At 35.6% G+C, this 18,255-nt stretch overlaps 1 pseudogene; it reads right to left on the reverse strand.

The window, feature by feature from the left end:
- Positions 1–645: 645 nt before the first annotated feature.
- Positions 646–18,255, reverse strand: part of LOC133689410 (uncharacterized) — a 57,084-nt pseudogene continuing 39,474 nt past the window's right edge.

An 18,255-nucleotide genomic window follows, 5' to 3' on the forward strand; every position in this document is an offset into this window, starting at 1 on the left:
AATTCTGGACATTCATCCCCATAAGAATCCCACCATTGAGCTGGAGTTTTTTTTTATCTCTTGTTGTCTTGGTAGCGTCAATGCCAAACAACTCTTTTACATCCTTGAATGATTCAAGTTGTAAGTCAATTTTGCACCTGTCAATTGCATCAAGCACCATCCTTTCTAAGCATTGATATAATCTAATTTTAATGTTTCCATTGACCTTAAAATTAGGATTATAATGATAATGAGGATTCAAATAATAAGCTGCCTTAATACATATAGTGACATCATGTTAAAACTTGTTGTCTAAAACACAATTTTGAATTCGTTTCCCTTCTTCTATTCCTGCAAACCTACATGAACTCGTTTGGAAGTAAACATAGTCATCAGTTGTATTTTATGATCATTCAAACATCCTAGAGTCAAATATGTAGTAGCAAACTGAGAGGCAGCAGACCTAATCAAATCCCTTCCTTTCGTAAAGTGCCTTAGCATGGAAATAAGAATGGTTCTTGAATAAATATATGAGGTGATTCTCCTCCCCTTAGCAATAGTTACTTGATGAACCTCTAATTTCTTCTCAAAATCTTCTAATATCAAGTCAATATAATGGGCAGCACATGGTGTCCAAAACAAACTCTCTCTTTTTTCCATCAATAATTATCCCGTTGCCTTATAATTTTCAGCATTATCAGTGACTACTTGGACAACATTTTCCTCCCCAATCCTCTCCACAATGACATCTAACATCTCAAATACCTTATCAGCTGTCTTGGACATATTAGAAGTATCCACTGATGACAAAAAAAATTGTCCCTTTAGGACTATTAACCAAAAAGTTACAAATACAACATCTTTTTTATTTGTCCATCCATCAGACATTATTGAACAACCTGTTTTTTTCCATTCTAGCTTGTACTCAAGCAATTTCATTGTTCGATCCATTTCTTGCTTCAAATACTTCTCTCTAATATCATGGTAGAATGGAGGCTTGAAACCTGGCGCATTCTTTGCAATCATTTCAAGTGCCTTAATAAACTCAGGGTTTTTTACACGAATTAAATGGAATTGCACTAGTGTAGAAAAACCTAGCAATTTGTCGACATGCTTGTTCTCTCAATTGATTTAGAGTTGTTTGTGTACTTACACTCCCACTAGCTACTCTCTTTCCTTTGTCCTTGGAGCTAATTTCTTTTATTTCATCATCATCATTATCATTTCCGCTATATTGATGGGCCTTTCTTTTCTTTTCAGTTGCTTCTAGATTTTTCACTAAAACACAAGGTTGTCAATTCCGTTCCATTTCGCCCTGAATGGCCGAAATGTTCCATACCAATTCAAAAAACGGAACAAAACGGAACAAATTTCATCTCATTTTAAATCTCGGTCCGTTCTAGATTTTTCGGCTAAATTCCACCCGGAACGTTCCTGTTTCATTCCACATGTTCCGTTTCGCTCTTGAAAAGCCATTGAATCAAATTGAACCTTGTTCAATTTAATTAATTAAACCACCCAATTATAAAAAGTTCCTTTTCATTACAATTTTCAATAACAATGATATTGATAATAATATTGAAAATTATTATTACTATTTTCATTAACAATGATATTAATTTTTTAAAATTAGATTTATCACTAATATATGTGGTTTATATTCATGTTGTTTTTTTTCATGTTTATACTATGTAGGAATTTGAGCAAAACAAAGGATGCTTTAGATTCCATTAGCCTTGATAACATTAACCTAACTTTATATTTAAAATATTTGTGTTAAAACATTTTACTTTCATAATATTTTGATATTTTGTTTAAGTTGAATTACTTTAAGTTAAAGATCTATTTAATCTTGACTATTTAGAAATATTTTAAATTTAAAAATTATATTTGTTTGGCATTGTGTTTGTATTGCATAATTTATAATTAATTTATTTTGAATTTAAATTATGTTTGTTGAATATATATATATATATGAACAGTACAACCTCGAAACGGCACGCCGAAACACTTCGAAACTGAAACATTCCATTCCAATTGAAAAAATGAAACACCTACCGAAATGAAATTGACAACCTTGCTAAAACACCTAAAATCATCTGCTTAACATTTTCTGATACTTACTGACATGGCTCAACATCCTTACGAGTGCGAAACTTTTCTAGAATTCTTATCAACATCTATACCATGCTACCATCCCACATCAAGCCTATTACCATAAGCATTTTTTCTAGATGCCATAAGTTTAACAATTCAAGGATCAACTCAAATCAACCCTGTAATCAATTTAAACATTTTATGATTGTAATTAATTTTGATATTAATCATCCAGCTATTAAAAAAACTAATACTAAATTCAGAAACTAATACTATATTCAGAAACATTTAGATATTAAACATCCAGCTTTCAAAAAAGAATTACCATAATACTGAATTCAAAAACTAATTAAAATCAGTAACTTAGTTAACAATTTTGAGAAGTAAAACACTAAATCCAAAACACAGAATGACAGAATATAACATTATAACTCATGACTTACGTTTTTCTCCAAATGATTTATTTGTTGTTTGTAGTGTTTTCCTTCTTGTCCCGTAAGCTCTGAAAAATAAACAGTCAAAATCAGAACCCAAGAAAGAAAAGGCAAGTGAAACCATTTTCAAAATCAGAATCAGGAAAGAAAAGGCAAGTGAAAAGGGAAAAACTTGAAACACCTAAACCAACTGATGAGAGAATAAATTTGCGTAGGACAAACCGAGCACATAAAAAACAGAATCACAAAGCCTCAAGACAATTTCAGTTGTTTCTATCCCCATGCCTTCTGGAAGAAGAAAATTCATCCTCAATGTCTTCCACATCAAACCCAGAAAATTAAAGGGTCAGCAACCCCAAAAGATGGTGGAACTAACAAGAAATGAAATAGTGTGCACGTATAATATTCTAATGGCATCTTAAAGATTTGGGAGTCAATGAACATTTTTTAGTTATCGAAACACTGTTATCAAAACAAATGCACAGACTTGTTTAACAGACTTTGTTATCAAAATACTGTTATCAAAACAAATTCAAAGACAAATTTAATAAAACAAAACACTGCTAAACAGCAGTCAAACGTACTCAACTCAAGTATTTCCAAACGGTTAGCAAACACTGTTATCAAAAAAGTCACAAACTTGTTTTCGAAACTTAACCCATCAAATTCACAGACTTGTTTTTTGTTATCGAAACCTAGCCCATCAAAAAATAAAAATTCAAACAGTTGTGTAAATTGTAAAAGTCACAGTTCTCTGTAAATTCACCGTGACTGGGATTCGGTGAGAGACCTATGACACAGGGGACATGGGCATGTCTGTAATTTTACAAATAAATTACTCTAGACTCTAAATCGTGATGTTATTTGTAGAAAGTGAAAAAAGATAAATAGAATAACTTACGATGGCTGGTGAAGACTAGAGAGTCGCCGCTATTGTTGTCTGAAATCTGGATCTCATGGTGGCTGGTGAAAAAAAAAGGTTGTTGGTGGTGGACCGGTGGTTGATTGTTGGAACTTGAATGGTTGAGAGAAGGAGAATAAGGATTTCGTGACTTAGGGATTTTGATTTTTTCTTGTGCTGTGTTGTGTGAAAGTCGATGAAGAAAGATGAAGATTGAAGAAAGAACGTGTTAACTGTTTGCTTTCGTTCTGTGTGTGATTGTGTGTAGTGTGTACTGTGTAATAGCCAATAGGCCAATACTTGCTTGACACCTGGAGCTGGAGGGAACAGTGGCTCACAATCGCTGTTTTGAGCCGAACGTGTAAAATCGGTGGTGAAATCGTGTTTTTGCATGATTTCACCTGATTTTAACGATTTTAACGATTTTACCCATTTCCGAGTTTCGTGAACGATTTAGCACATTTAACCTATATTGACTCGTAAAATCGTACGATTTTATGAGTTGAATGTACGATTTTACGAGTTGAATCGTGATTTTAACAACCTTGGCCGTAACCTTCTCCTTATCCATCTCGATACCCTATGCAGCTACAAAATAACCAAGAAACACAATTTTCTCCATGCAAAAAGAACACTTCTTAAGATTGATATACAATTTCTCACTACACAACACATTAAGTATACTACGTAAATGATCAAGATGCTCATTTAAGTTCTTACTAATAGATTAGAATGTCATCAAAATACACAACCATAAACTAACTTATAAACACATGTAATACATGATTCATTAAATGCATAAACGTACTAGGTGCATTTGTAAGTCCAAACAACGTGATTAACCATTCATACAAACCATACTTAGTCTTAAATGCAATTTTCTTTTTAGGGGAAAATGTCTTGTTCAAGGAGTCGCCACCTAGTATTATGGTCACTAGGAACCCTAAACTAGTCAACAGAGATTCTATAGTACGGGACTGGTTATGCAAAAGGGAAGATGCTATCACCCCTTAAGCATCCTACCTAAGGCAGGCTACATTTGCAAGGATTCATATTCGAGTCCATACTCTACAGTTGTTACCTCACAAATAGCGACCATTATATCACCCGAAAGCCTTGTAATAAGGATGCTTACATGTTAAGCTTATCTCAGTGAATTTATGTAGGGATTTACCTAAAGGATAGGTTCTAATCTTTAAATGCATCAGGGTAGTTTTGCTATCTAGTCTCAAAGGTCTTACAAATACTCAATGATCGTCCTTGAAAGGTCGATATGAGGTTTACAAGCAGCGTGAAGATAGAGACCCTGAGTAATATCAGTTTGGCACATCGACAACTGTCGAGCAAACAATCATGCGAGAGTTGGATAATTTCGCGAGCCTTACCCAGGCTAAAGCCATTGGGGTGCCGTTACTCCTCCACTTATCTTAAAGTTGATACCCATATAATTTTAAAAATGAGATGAGCACTGCGTGAAGACCTCTAATATATATGCAAGATAGACATGAATAATTATGTGTGCTAAAACAGTAAAAAGGGCAAAAAATAAAAAAATAAAAAAATAAAAACTTGATAAACACAACATAGCAACAATAAAGAAAACAGTACGACAAATATGGTTTAGCAATAAAAAGACAAATGGTAAAGCTTAGTCCTAGAAGTCCCCAGTGGAGCCGCCATTTTGTCACACCCGGACATCGCGGCGACCTATTAAAAATTAATCACTCGATTGGAGAAAGAAACAAATATCTAGCATCTTGTTCTTTTTAGGGGAAAATATCTTGCTCAAGGACTCGCCACCTAGTATTATGGTCACTAGGAACCCTAAATTGGTCAACAGAGATTTCATAGTACGGGACTGGTTACGCAAAAGGGAAGATGTTACCACCCTTTAAGCATCCTCCTTAAAGCAGGCTGCATTGCTGGTTTTTGTCTACAATTGCTAAGAATTTGTTTCCTTTTTCCCTTTTTATCCTTCCTTCTATGTTCTTGACTCTGGCGTCAGTGAACAATTCCTACCTATATTTCCAACTCTGGCGTTGGTATCCAAAAAATACGATACTCCTAACTCTAGCGTTAGTGAATATTTTCGCAAAAGAATAAATTTGAAGAAAAAATTTTCTATGCCATTTTTTCTTGTTTATCCTTTATTTTTATTGACCCTTTTCAGATGGAAATAATAAAAAAAAAACATTGCATTACATATTTGCATTTAAAAATAATAGGCCACAGATTGAGCACATAACTTAAAAAAATATAAAATGCAAAGAAAAAAAATAAATCAAAGTGTCAGGGGCCCACAAATAAATAAACAAAGATCCCCAATTTTTTTTGAAATTTTCTGATATAAAAAAGGAGCTTGTTTGGTCATATATCAAACTAAAATAGGCATAAAAATTATGGTCAAGGCATAAGGGTGTGTTTTGCCAAACAAACTTTAGGTCGACTAGGCTTAAAGCCCAGACCCGACCCATTCCTTTTTTAGGAGCTGAGTCTAGCCCAGCCCACATGAGCTGGGTTAGACTCAGGCGGCCCAGCTCGGTTACTGGCCCAAGCCAGTGACCCGGCTGGGCAGCATGCACGCGTGGTTCAAACCACACATGCGCTGCACAAGGCAAAGGTAATTAAATTACCTTCACCCTGTTTTCTTCTTTTATAATGAAATGTGTAAAAACAAGGAGAAAAGGAAGGCCTTACCTGGCGATGACAAAGACGAAGGTGATAGTAATAGTTCGAGCACTCCTAGAGAATTCTCTCTTCTTCCTTCTCCTTTCGACTTCTCTTTTTTCTTTTCTGTTCGGTCTTCCCTCCCTCTGCTTTTTATTTGTTTATTAATAGGTTACTCTCTGTTTTCTCCTCTTTTCTTTTCGGTCCCTCTCCCTTGGCGACCCAATGCCCTTTTATAGGGGCCAGAATCCACTGGTTGTTCCCTAGTACGCCTCTTCTTTCCTTGGCAAAGGATAAGTCCTATGGGGACTTGGATATGTGATTCAATCCTTATCTTCCTTGGTGTTTATCTTCATGCGGGGATATTCTTGAAACATCGTGCTTTGGGTGGACTGGGACACCACAGTCCTGCCCCGACTAGGTTGTTGGTGGTGATCTCCTCCACGTTGTTGGTACCTCGTGGTGACGATGGACACGAGGGCGACGATGGACATGAGGTTGAGTTGATGGGCTGATGACGGAAGTCGTGGGTATTGCCATGTGTTTGGTGACTGGTTTTTTTCATTTTTACAGGGAGCTTTCCTCTGTTTTTTTGAGGAAGAAGACAGTGAACAGTAATTGACGAATGGTGTCGTTTTGGCTGGAAATGGCAATCTCTCAATTTGGTCCTCCAAGTTTCAACATTTTTTAATTGGGCCGCTAGACAAAATTTCGGCCCCTTTTACAAAATGATCCCTAGACCTTAATCACTTGTAATTTTATCCTTAGTTAATTCAGAAATTTAATATTAATTCAATTATGCCCCTGATTTCATTAATTAACTAATTCTAAGTCTAATTAAGTCCTCAAACTTATCCATTCTTCAATCAAATTCCTGATATCATTAATTAAATCCACTCAAAGTTTAACTGAACCCCATACCAATTAATTCTTTCAATTTCTTTCAAAACTAACTTCCAATTAACCTCTCAAAGCTTTCAATTTGTGTTATCTTGAGTCAAAACCTCAATTTTTCATTCATTTCATTTTTTTCATTTATGTTGTCCAAAATTGAGTTACGACAATTCTAATCAGGGTACCCACTTTTTAGATCAATCTTAAAGAAATTACATGATCCATGTAACTTATCTAACATGCCATCAAGCCTAAAAATAGGATGTCTATACTTTACCATTATATTGTTGATGGCTTGGCAATCAACACTCATCCTCCATGTTCCATCCTTAGACACCAATGAGACTGGCACAACACATGGGCTCATGCTCTTACGAATGTACCCCTTGTCCATCAGCTCATCAACTTGCCTTTGAAGCTCATTTCTCTCCTCATGATTACTTCTATAGGCTGGTCAATTAGGAATCACAGCCTCAGGTACAAGATTAATCTGATGTTCTATTTCCCTCGAGGTTGGTAATTCGCTAAGGATATCTTCAAGAAACAAATCTTCAAAGTCTTACAACAAAGAAATAGCAACACTAGGCATAACATGATCAAGATCATTAGTATTAAAGCACGCCTTTTTTAACACAAGTAAAATCATCAGCTTGTTAGTGAAAAATGCAAAATTGACCTCACCCTCTCTAGCATAGAAAATGATTTGTTTCTTTAGTTTTTCCATACAATTCCCATCATACTTCCTGACTTTCTTCACTCTTCTTGTCTCCACTCTCGGCCAATTTTAGGTGTTTTGGGTAGTGGACAAATGGTCTGATTTGTTTGGGGTGTTGGCCAACTGTTTTGTTTGTGTTTGGATGGGTGGCTGAATGGGTTGCAGTAGTGTTTTGGGTTCTGACCAACACTGATGGTTTCTCTCCCCTTGTTCCTTACCTTGATTTTCTTTCCCCATATCCTCATGCTCACCTTTTAGTTTTATTTGATCACCATACACCTATTTGAGTGTAAGTGATGATTTTACCATCCTTTACAATGGTATACCAATTTTTAACCCCCATCATGACTTGCCTTCCTATTATAATACCATGTCCTCCCCAATAAGATGTAACTCGCTTGTATTAGTACCATATCACACAGAGCTTCATCAATATCCCAATCAAAAACAGTACCGTAGCCTATTTAGTCACTTTCACTTCCTCACTACCATTCAAACATTGCAACCTATATGGTCTAGTATGTTTAACAATACACAAATTCATTTTACTAATAAGGGCAGTGCTAACCATATTAGTACAACTTCCACTATCAATAATCAAGTTGCACACCTTGTTTTGTACATAACATCACATATGGAAGATATTTTTCTTTTGTTGATCACTATCATCTTCCTTGACCTGAACCTGAAGTATACGCCTTATAACCAAGGACTCCTCAACAGGTAATGGTAATTCATCCTTAGTACAATCCTTCAATGGTGGCATGTCTTCACAATTTGATTTTTCACTCTTAGATTCCAAATCACCATTGTCTTTCATCACCATTATCCTCTTATTTGGACATTCTGAAGTGTAATGTCCAAGCCCCTAACACTCGAAACATTAACATCTCAAGTAAATTTTGGTTGAGAGTCAGATTTACCTTTGAGACCCCTAGAGGTTTCAACCTTAGCTTTAGGTGGTTCGACTTTAGTACGGACAAAAGGCTTTGGTTGAGCAGCCCCTTCTCTCCTCTAATTTGGCCTCCATGCTGATGAAGATGAAGCCGAATTAGTCTAGAAATATGTGCCGCCCCTTCCTGTATTTGCCTTTCCCTATTCGTCATCATATGGACCATATCCTCCAACTCCATATAATGTTGTAATTCCACCACATTCGCAATCTCCATATCCGGCCTATTAAGAAAGCTAGCCTTCGTGGCTTCCCTATCCTTAATAATGTTGGTCCAGATCATCATGATCTCCATTTCCTTATAATACTCATTAACTGACTTAGAACCCTGATTCAGACTTTGTAATTTCATATACAAATCCCTATAATAATAGTTAGGCACAAATCACCTCCTCATCAACACTTTCATCTCCTCCCACGACACCATTGGCCTTCCTCCATTCCTCCTCCTACCAATCACATTCTGATCTCACCAAATCAATGTGTAATCTCTAATTTCAATAACTACCAATCCCACCTTCCTCGCCTTCGAAAAGCTACGACAATAAAAAATCCAATCCACCTTTTTCTCTCATTCCAAATATGCCTCAGGATCGTTTTTACCTCGAAAAAGGAGGTATTTTCAGTTTGATAGCATCCAAATCACCATCCATGATTGTGCATCAAAAGTATCATTAAGTCTCTTATTTTACATATGTATTTATTATTTTTATTTGGGTTTTTTATAATAATTGATGTGCTTTTTAGTAATGAAGTTTCTTTTAATGTCTCGATAGGTTTTTGGAGCTTAAATGAATTATTTCAGAAAATTCAACGTCGGAATTCGGAACAAAGAATTGAAGAGAAATTTAGTTGAAGATTGAAGCAAATCTTGGTTCAAATAAGTGCTCCAAATTTGCCCCAAAAATCAATTCTAGTCCAATTCTAGAAAAGAATATCATATGATCTATTTCAAGCCCAAACATGCCTTATGTTGTAAGCAAACTTCAACCATCAAACACTCAAGGTTTCAATGTCAATCTTAGCCCAAATAATAGGTACATTTGTATCCTTATTTGATGCTTAAATTCAGCCCCAAATCAGCCCCAAATCAGCCCCAAATCACCCTCCAAATCAGCCCAAACACAATCCATGATCCTACATGTTCACACAATAAATAACATTTGATTTATTTGGGTAATTCATTGATCCAAGAGGGCAAGCACATGGATGGAAAGCTGGAGGGGACATTGTGACATTATTTTGGGTCAAAAGAAGAAAGAGACAACTCATAAAGGAGGAAGAAAAACGTGCACCAAAGTGTTCTCCAAGCTGGCCTGGGTTGATTTTCCAGAACACCTTTCGGTGTTTTGTCCATAACTTTTGACTCAGATGTCCAAATGAGCTGTTCTTTAATGATCTGGAAAGCTAACATAATGGCCTATAAATATGTCTCTAATAGCCATCTCCAGAAGAGGCTTCTAAAAGGGTCGAATTGCTGTCCAAAGTTAGAGTCAGATTTGTGTCCGAATTTTTACTGAAATTGTGTTGTGTTCTTCTTTATAGATTTCGGTTCTTTAGCTTGTAAAACTCATTATTTCAGTTTGATTCAAGTCATTTTATGTTTATTAAAGTGTTATTATATATAATCATGGTTGGCTAATCTTCTTCTTGGATCCAAATCAAGGATGATGGTGGTTGAGGTGAGTTCTTTAAGATATGAATGAATCTTAATGTCTATCTTTTCATTTTCTTCATGAATGTTTATTATTGCAAAGAAATTTTAGAAATCATTTAGGTAATGTTATAATCTTGAATTTTTATGCACAAACCTTAGTTTTGGTATAGAGATTGCTTGGTTCAATGTCTTACTTAATATGAAAATACTTGTTCATTCTTAAGCAATAATCAATCTTCGTCTTTTTAAACTTCATTGTAATATCTTCCGATCTAATATCACCATCGTTGATATTAGGTTGAGTTATCTTATATATGTTGAAGGAATCACCAATACATCACCATTAAAATTGATTTGGACCAAGACTTACTTTTTCTTGTCATTTAAAATCTATTTACACTTTTTCATCTTTGAAAACAAATCCATCAATCATTTTCAACCAAGTTATTGTTAATTTAATTTCTCTTGAGTTTTGTTTTGTTACCTAGCTTAATTTCCAGATCTAGCTCTCTGTGGATATGACCTCGATCTTACCGAGTTAATTGCTACATCGCACACTCGTGCACTTGCGAGTTAAAACAAGCCGAACATAAAAAGCGGTCAAGCAATTTTGGCGCCGTTGCCGGGGAGCTAGCAAGCAAAGGTAACAAATTTCTATTTGATTATTGGAAAACAAAAAAAAAATACATAAAAATAAAAAATCAAATGGCTGGTTTTACCGCCTAAAAAAAATAAAATTTGACCTCAACTTTTCGGATATTGGACTGTGGACTGGACTATTAATTGTTGGATTTTTGTTGGTTCAACCATTTTTCTTTTATTGTCTATTCTAATTAGTTTATAATATTGATTGTTTATATTATAAGGCTGGTTGTACCGCCTCTTGTTTATTTTATTTTATTTTGTTGTTTATTGTTGTTATTTTTCTTATATTTATTGTCTGAAGTGCTTGCTCGGTACTACCGCCTTTTGTTTATTTTATTTTATTTTGTTGTTTATTGTTGTTATTTTTCTTATATTTATTGTTTGAAGTGCTTGGCCGGTATTACCGCCTTTTATTTTATTTTATTTTATTTTGTTGTTTATTGTTGTTATTTTTCTTATATTTATTGTCTGAAGTGCTTGGCTGGTACTACCGCCTTTTGTTCATTTTATTTTATTTTGTTGTTTATTGTTGTTATTTTTCTTATATTTATTGTCTGAAGTGCTTGCTCGGTACTACCGCCTTTTGTTTATTTTATTTTATTTTGTTGTTTATTGTTGTTATTTTTCTTATATTTATTGTTTGAAGTGCTTGGCCGGTATTACCGCCTTTTATTTTATTTTATTTTATTTTGTTGTTTATTGTTGTTATTTTTCTTATATTTATTGTCTGAAGTGCTTGGCTGGTACTACCGCCTTTTGTTCATTTTATTTTATTTTGTTGTTTATTGTTGTTATTTTTCTTATATTTATTGTCTGAAGTGCTTGCTCGGTACTACCGCCTTTTGTTTATTTTATTTTATTTTGTTGTTTATTGTTGTTATTTTTCTTATATTTATTGTTTGAAGTGCTTGGCCGGTATTACCGCCTTTTATTCATGCTTGTTATAATTATATTTTAATGTTTATTGTTGTTACTATTGCTTATTAGTTAGAGAGTGAATTTCTTAATTTGTTGTATTTTTATTTTTGAGCTATTACTTTATCTTTTACGTTTCATTTACTTTTATTTGCAATCTTTTTTTTTCTTTTTCTTTTTCTTTTCCTTTCCTTTCGTATTCATATAATTGTTATATTATTGTTTTTTTTATCATGGCTAATGTTGAAGATGTAGAGGGTGAAGGGAGTGTTCAAGGTAATGGACCTCCACAATTCAATGATCAACCTAATTTTCGAACTCTTAGAGAGTATCTTCACCCGGCTAGACAAAGTACACCTTCGTGTATTATCTTACCTCTTAACCAACAAGCTTTCAATTTGAAACCGGGCATGATTCAACTTCTTCCCACATTTCACGGTATGGATTCTGAAAATCCATACATACACATTAAGGACTTTGAAGAGGTATGTAATACTTTTATTGATAGAACATGCACCGAGGAAACTATTCGTCTTAAATTGTTCCCATTCTCTCTAAAGGATAAAGCCAAGCTTTGGCTAAACTCCTTGCGTCCTAGGTCTATAGGTACATGGAGAGAAATGCAAGCTGAATTTTTGAAAAAATACTTCCCCACTCATAGGACGGCAGCCTTACAACGTCAAATGATGAATTTTTCTTGTAGTCCAAATGAGTCATTTCACCAAGCTTGGGAAAGGTTCAAAGACTTGTTAAATGCATGCCCCCACCATGGTTTTGAGATGTGGAGGTTAGTGAGTTTCTTCTACGACTCTCTTACCGCAGATTTTAAAAAGCTAGTGTCAACCATGTGTAATGGTGAGTTTTATGACAAAGAACCAAGTGAAGCCTTTGATTTCTTTGATCAATTGGCTGAAAACACAAAGCAATGGGAGACTTCTCTCCCACTTCATGTTGAGTCTAGAAACACCATTTCTCATTCAAGTGGGAAGTTCCAATTGAAAGAGACTGATGACCTCAATGCTAGATTAGCCTCATTGGCTAGGAAAGTAGAGTCTCTTGAGATTAAAAAAGTGCATGTCATGAGTGAACAACAAGAGGAAAGTTGTGTTGTTTGTGAGAGCAAAGGGCATAGGACAACTGAGTGTCCTACCATTCCAGCCTTCAAGGAAGTGCTATATGGCCAAACTTCTGATTCAAGTAATGCTAGAAAGCCATTTTCAAACCAAGTAGGCAATCCCTACTCTGAGACCTACAATCCTGGATGGAGGAACCACCCAAATTTTGGATGGAGAAATGAGGGCCCTTCAGTACCTCAAACATTTCAACCTCCACCCCAACCATTTCATGCTCCCACACATAACACATACCAACCACCTCATAAGAGATCCCTAGAGGATACTCTTCAACAATTCATACAAACACAAGGAGGAATCAACAACCAAGCTTACAAATTTCAAGACCAGACCAATAGGACCTTAGATGACATTCGAAGTCAACTAACCAAGTTGACTCAATCACTAAGCATTCAAGAGAAGGGAAAGATCCCAGCTCAACCAATGCCAAATCCTAGAGGTCAGGTACACATGAGTGAATCCTCATCTAGTGAACCTTCAAACCATGAACAAGTCCAAGCCATCACTACCCTAAGAAGTGGAAAGATTGTTGACAAAGCTATAGGTTTTGGGATTCCTAGAAGTATTGTGGAGGAGGAATCTAGGGAAAGTGAAGAGGAAATCAAAACACAAGTGACAAATGAGAGCTTGAGTGACAAAGAAGGTGAGATAAATGAGAAAGAGATGAGTGAGAAAGGAGATGATTCAAGCAAAATTGGAGTCAAAGTGAGTGATTTAGAATTTGTTCCTAGAGCACCATTTCCACAAAGGTTAGGGAAACCTAAACATGATCTTATGAACTCAGAAATCTATGAATTGTTCAAACAAGTGAAAGTCAACATTCCACTCCTTGATGCAATTAAACAAGTCCCATCTTATGCAAAGTTCCTCAAGGACTTATGCACAGTCAAAAGGAGATTGAATGTGAAAGAAAGAGCCTTTCTAACTGAACATGCTAGTGCCATCATCCAGTTTAAGACCCCTCCCAAATACAAAGATCCTGGTTGTCCTACCATTTCATGCATTATTGGAAATCATAAGATAGACCAAGCTTTGTTGGATTTAGGAGCAAGTGTGAATTTGATACCCTACACTGTTTACGAACAATTAGGTTTAGGAGAAATCAAGCCTACTCGAATCACCCTTCAATTAGCTGATAGGTCAATCAAGATTCCCAGGGGTATTGTTGAGGATGTGTTGGTCCAAGTAGATAAATTCTACTTTCCTGTTGATTTTGTAGTGTTAGACACCGCACCAATTCAAGGTTCTAATGCTCCCATCCCAGTCATCTTAGGTAGACCTTTCCTAGCTACATCCAATGCTTTAATCAACTGTAGGAATGGGGTGATGAAATTGTCTTTTGGGAACATGACTGTGGAGATGAACATATTCAATGTCTCTAAACAAATTGGTGAACATGAGGACATTAGAGAGGTAGATTTGATCCAAACAGTTTGTCAAGAACACTTTGAGAGAGAGTGGATCAAGGATCCATTGGAGAGAACTTTAATTCATGATGAAAGATTTTATTCTTTGGAATGTGTTGATGAGGAAGTAAGAGAACTCGAGACTTATCTAGATCCAATGCCTCTTATGTCAATAGGTCAATGGACCCCATCGTTTGAGCCTTTGATTTCACCCCAAGTGAAAGCTGAGGCATCTCTTGTCCAACCTTATAAACCAGAAAGGAAGCCTTTACCGAGTGATCTTAAGTATGCATTTCTAGGGGAAGATGAATCATATCCTATTGTGATTTCATCAAAACTTAGCATAGAGCAGGAACAAGAACTTTTGAGAGTGGTGAGAAAACACAAAAAAGCAATTGGGTGGACTATTACTGACTTGAAAGGAATTAGCCCTCTTTTATGTACACATAGAATCTATCTTGAAGAAGAGGCTAAAACTGTGAGGCAAATGCAAAGACGATTGAACCCAAACATGAAGGAAGTAGTAAGATGTGAAGTGCTTAAGCTACTTGATGCGGGTATCATTTACCCCATTGCAAACTCAAAATGGGTTAGTCCAACCCAAGTTGTCCCAAAAAAATCTGGAGTCACGGTAGTGAAAAATGAAAATAATGAGCTAGTACCAACTAGAATCCAAACTGGATGGCGTATGTGCATTGATTATCGTAAGTTGAACATGGTGACTAGGAAGGACCATTTTCCACTTCCATTTTTAGACCAAGTGCTTGAAAGAGTAGCCGGAAGAGCTTTCTATTGTTTTCTTGATGGATACTCAGGTTACAACCAAATTGAGGTTTCTTTAGAAGACCAAGAAAAAACCACTTTCACTTGTCCTTTTGGTACCTATGCTTATAGAAGAATGCCTTTTGGCTTGTGTAATGCACCAGCCACTTTTCAAAGGTGTATGATGAGTATCTTTAGTGACATGGTGGAAAATTTTTTGGAAGTTTTCATGGATGATTTTTCAGTTTACGGGGATTCTTATGAGTTGTGTCTAATGCATTTAGAAAAAGTTCTTGAAAGGTGTGAAGAGAGCAATCTTGTACTCAATTGGGAGAAGTGTCATTTTATGGTGACACATGGCATTGTCTTAGGTCACATTGTCTCTTCAAAAGGGATAGAGGTAGATAAGTCAAAGGTTGAAGTCATTCAAAAATTACCTACCCCTAGGACTGTGAAAGATGTGAGATCCTTTTTAGGACACGCTGGTTTCTACCGAAGATTCATTCATTCTTTTAGTACCATTGCCAAACCATTGTGTAACTTGTTGTCACAAGATGTTCAATTTGATTGGACATCAAAATGTCAAGAAGCTTTTGAAAAGCTTAAAGGGTTGTTGACCACTTCACCAATCATGCAAGCTCCTGATTGGTCTTTACCATTTGAACTGATGTGTGATGCTAGTGATTTTGCGGTAGGGGCTGTTTTAGGACAAAGAAAAGATAAGAAGCCTCATGTCATTTATTATGCTAGCAAGACTTTGAATGATGCTCAATTGAATTACACTACAACTGAAAAAGAACTTTTAGCTGTAGTATTTGCATTGGACAAGTTTAGGTCTTATTTGGTTGGATCTCTTGTTATTGTTTTCACTGATCATGCAGCATTGAAATACTTGCTCACAAAACAAGACGCCAAGCCACGTTTGATTCGATGGATCCTCCTACTCCAAGAGTTTAACCTTGAAATTCGAGATAAAAAGGGAGTAGAGAATGTAGTGGCTGATCATTTGTCCCGTCTTTCAAGCTATGAGACCACAATTGATAAATCTCCAATAAATGAATTCTTTGCTGATGAAAATTTATTTTGTGCAGGTACTGTTTCCTACATTGGCTCTCCATGGTATGCTGACATAGCAAATTACCTAGCCACAAGTCAGATTCCTTCTCATTGGTCTAAACTTGACAAACAAAAATTCTTGCGCAACGTGCGTACCTTTTTTTGGGATGACCCCTACCTATTTAAATACTGCCCTGACCAAATTGTTAGGCGGTGCATCCCTGATCATGAAATTCCAAGTGTCATTAATTTTTGTCATGCATTAGCCTGTGGTGGGCATTTCTCTTCCAAGAAAACCACTGCCAAGATCTTGCAGTGTGGTTTTTATTGGCCCACCATGTTCAAAGATGTCCATGCCTTCTGTGTTGCATGTGACCGATGCCAACGACTAGGTAACCTTACTAGGCGTAACATGATGCCCCTAAACCCCATTCTTGTTTTGGAAATATTTGATTGTTGGGGGATTGATTTCATGGGACCTTTTCCAAGTTCATTTGGTTACCAATTCATCCTTGTAGCTGTTGATTATGTGTCTAAATGGGTGGAGGCCATTGCATCTCGAACTAATGACCATCGAGTTGTGGTCAAATTCTTGAAAGAAAACATTTTCTCTCGTTTTGGCATGCCCCGGGCTATGATTAGTGATGGGGGTAAGCATTTTTGTAACAAGCCTGTTGGGATTTTGATGAGAAAATATGGTGTAATTCACAAGGTCAGTACCCCCTATCATCCACAAACTAGTGGCCAAGCTGAGTTGGCAAATAGGGAGATCAAGAACATTCTAGAGAAAACAGTCAATCCAAACCGTAAAGATTGGTCCCTACGACTAGTTGATGCTTTGTGGGCATATCGCACTGCTTACAAGACCTCTTTAGGAATGTCTCCTTATAGGCTAGTTTATGGAAAGCCTTGTCATCTCCCTGTTGAGATTGAACACCGTGCATATTGGGCCATCCGGCAATTCAATGACAATGAAAATGAGGTTGGCAAAAATAGAAAGCTTCAATTGGATGAATTAGAGGAGCTGAGAAATGATGCATTTGAAAATGCAAAAATTTCAAAACATAAGATGAAAGCCTTGCATGATAAACATATTCTTAGAAAATCCTTTCATGTTGGTCAAAAGGTTCTCTTGTATAATTCACGATTACATCTTTTTCCTGGGAAGTTGAGGACAAAATGGATTGGTCCATTTGTGATTAAATCCATATCTGAGCATGGTGCATTTGAGGTAGAAAATCCTAAGAATGAAAATGTTTTCAAAGTAAATGGTCATCGATTGAAACCTTATCTTGAAAACTTTGTGGCTGAAGTTGAGACATTGGATCTTGAAGATCCAATACCATTGTAGTATCAGAAGTAATGAGTTTTTATTTTTATTTTTTTCATTTTTATTTTTATTTTTTTTCTCTTTCTTCCATCTCTTATATTTTCTTGTTCATGCATTAGGGACAATGCATTATTTTAAGTTGGGGGGTGTGAGGTTCTTTATTTTCAAAAAAAAAAAAAAAAAAAAAAAAACATCAATGTTTTCTTTTAGTTGTGATATGCAGGTAAAAAAAAAAATCAAGCAAGAAGTCAGCTCATGTCCAATTCAATCAGACGTTCATCCTTGAGAACAAAAGGGGAGTAACAGTTTTCTAATCTTTATACTTTTCTTCTCTTTCTTTTTTATATTGAGGATAATGAAAAACTTAATTTTAGATATTTGATTATGTTGAATGCTTGAGATAACCATGCTTGTTAAAAAAAAAAAACTTGCATTCGTATGTGAATGAGACTTGTTTAAGATCAACATTACATTTTTGGATTCATTATTGTGTTGAACATTGCATGCTTTAATTTGGGATAGATAATATCTTATAAAGCAAGATATAGCATACTTTTTTCTTAAGATTATTGAAGTACATCTTTCCTTGTAAAAGTTGTGTGAGTTGTGTGATTATGCATGAAAGATGAGTGTGATGCTTTACTTGTGATCATCCCTTTTCATCTAGTCCTAAACAAGGTTTAAGTAAATAGAGTAATCATTATTACACAAA

This window comes from Populus nigra, chromosome 3 (assembly GCF_951802175.1).
Source record: "Populus nigra chromosome 3, ddPopNigr1.1, whole genome shotgun sequence".
NCBI lineage: Eukaryota > Viridiplantae > Streptophyta > Magnoliopsida > Malpighiales > Salicaceae > Populus > Populus nigra.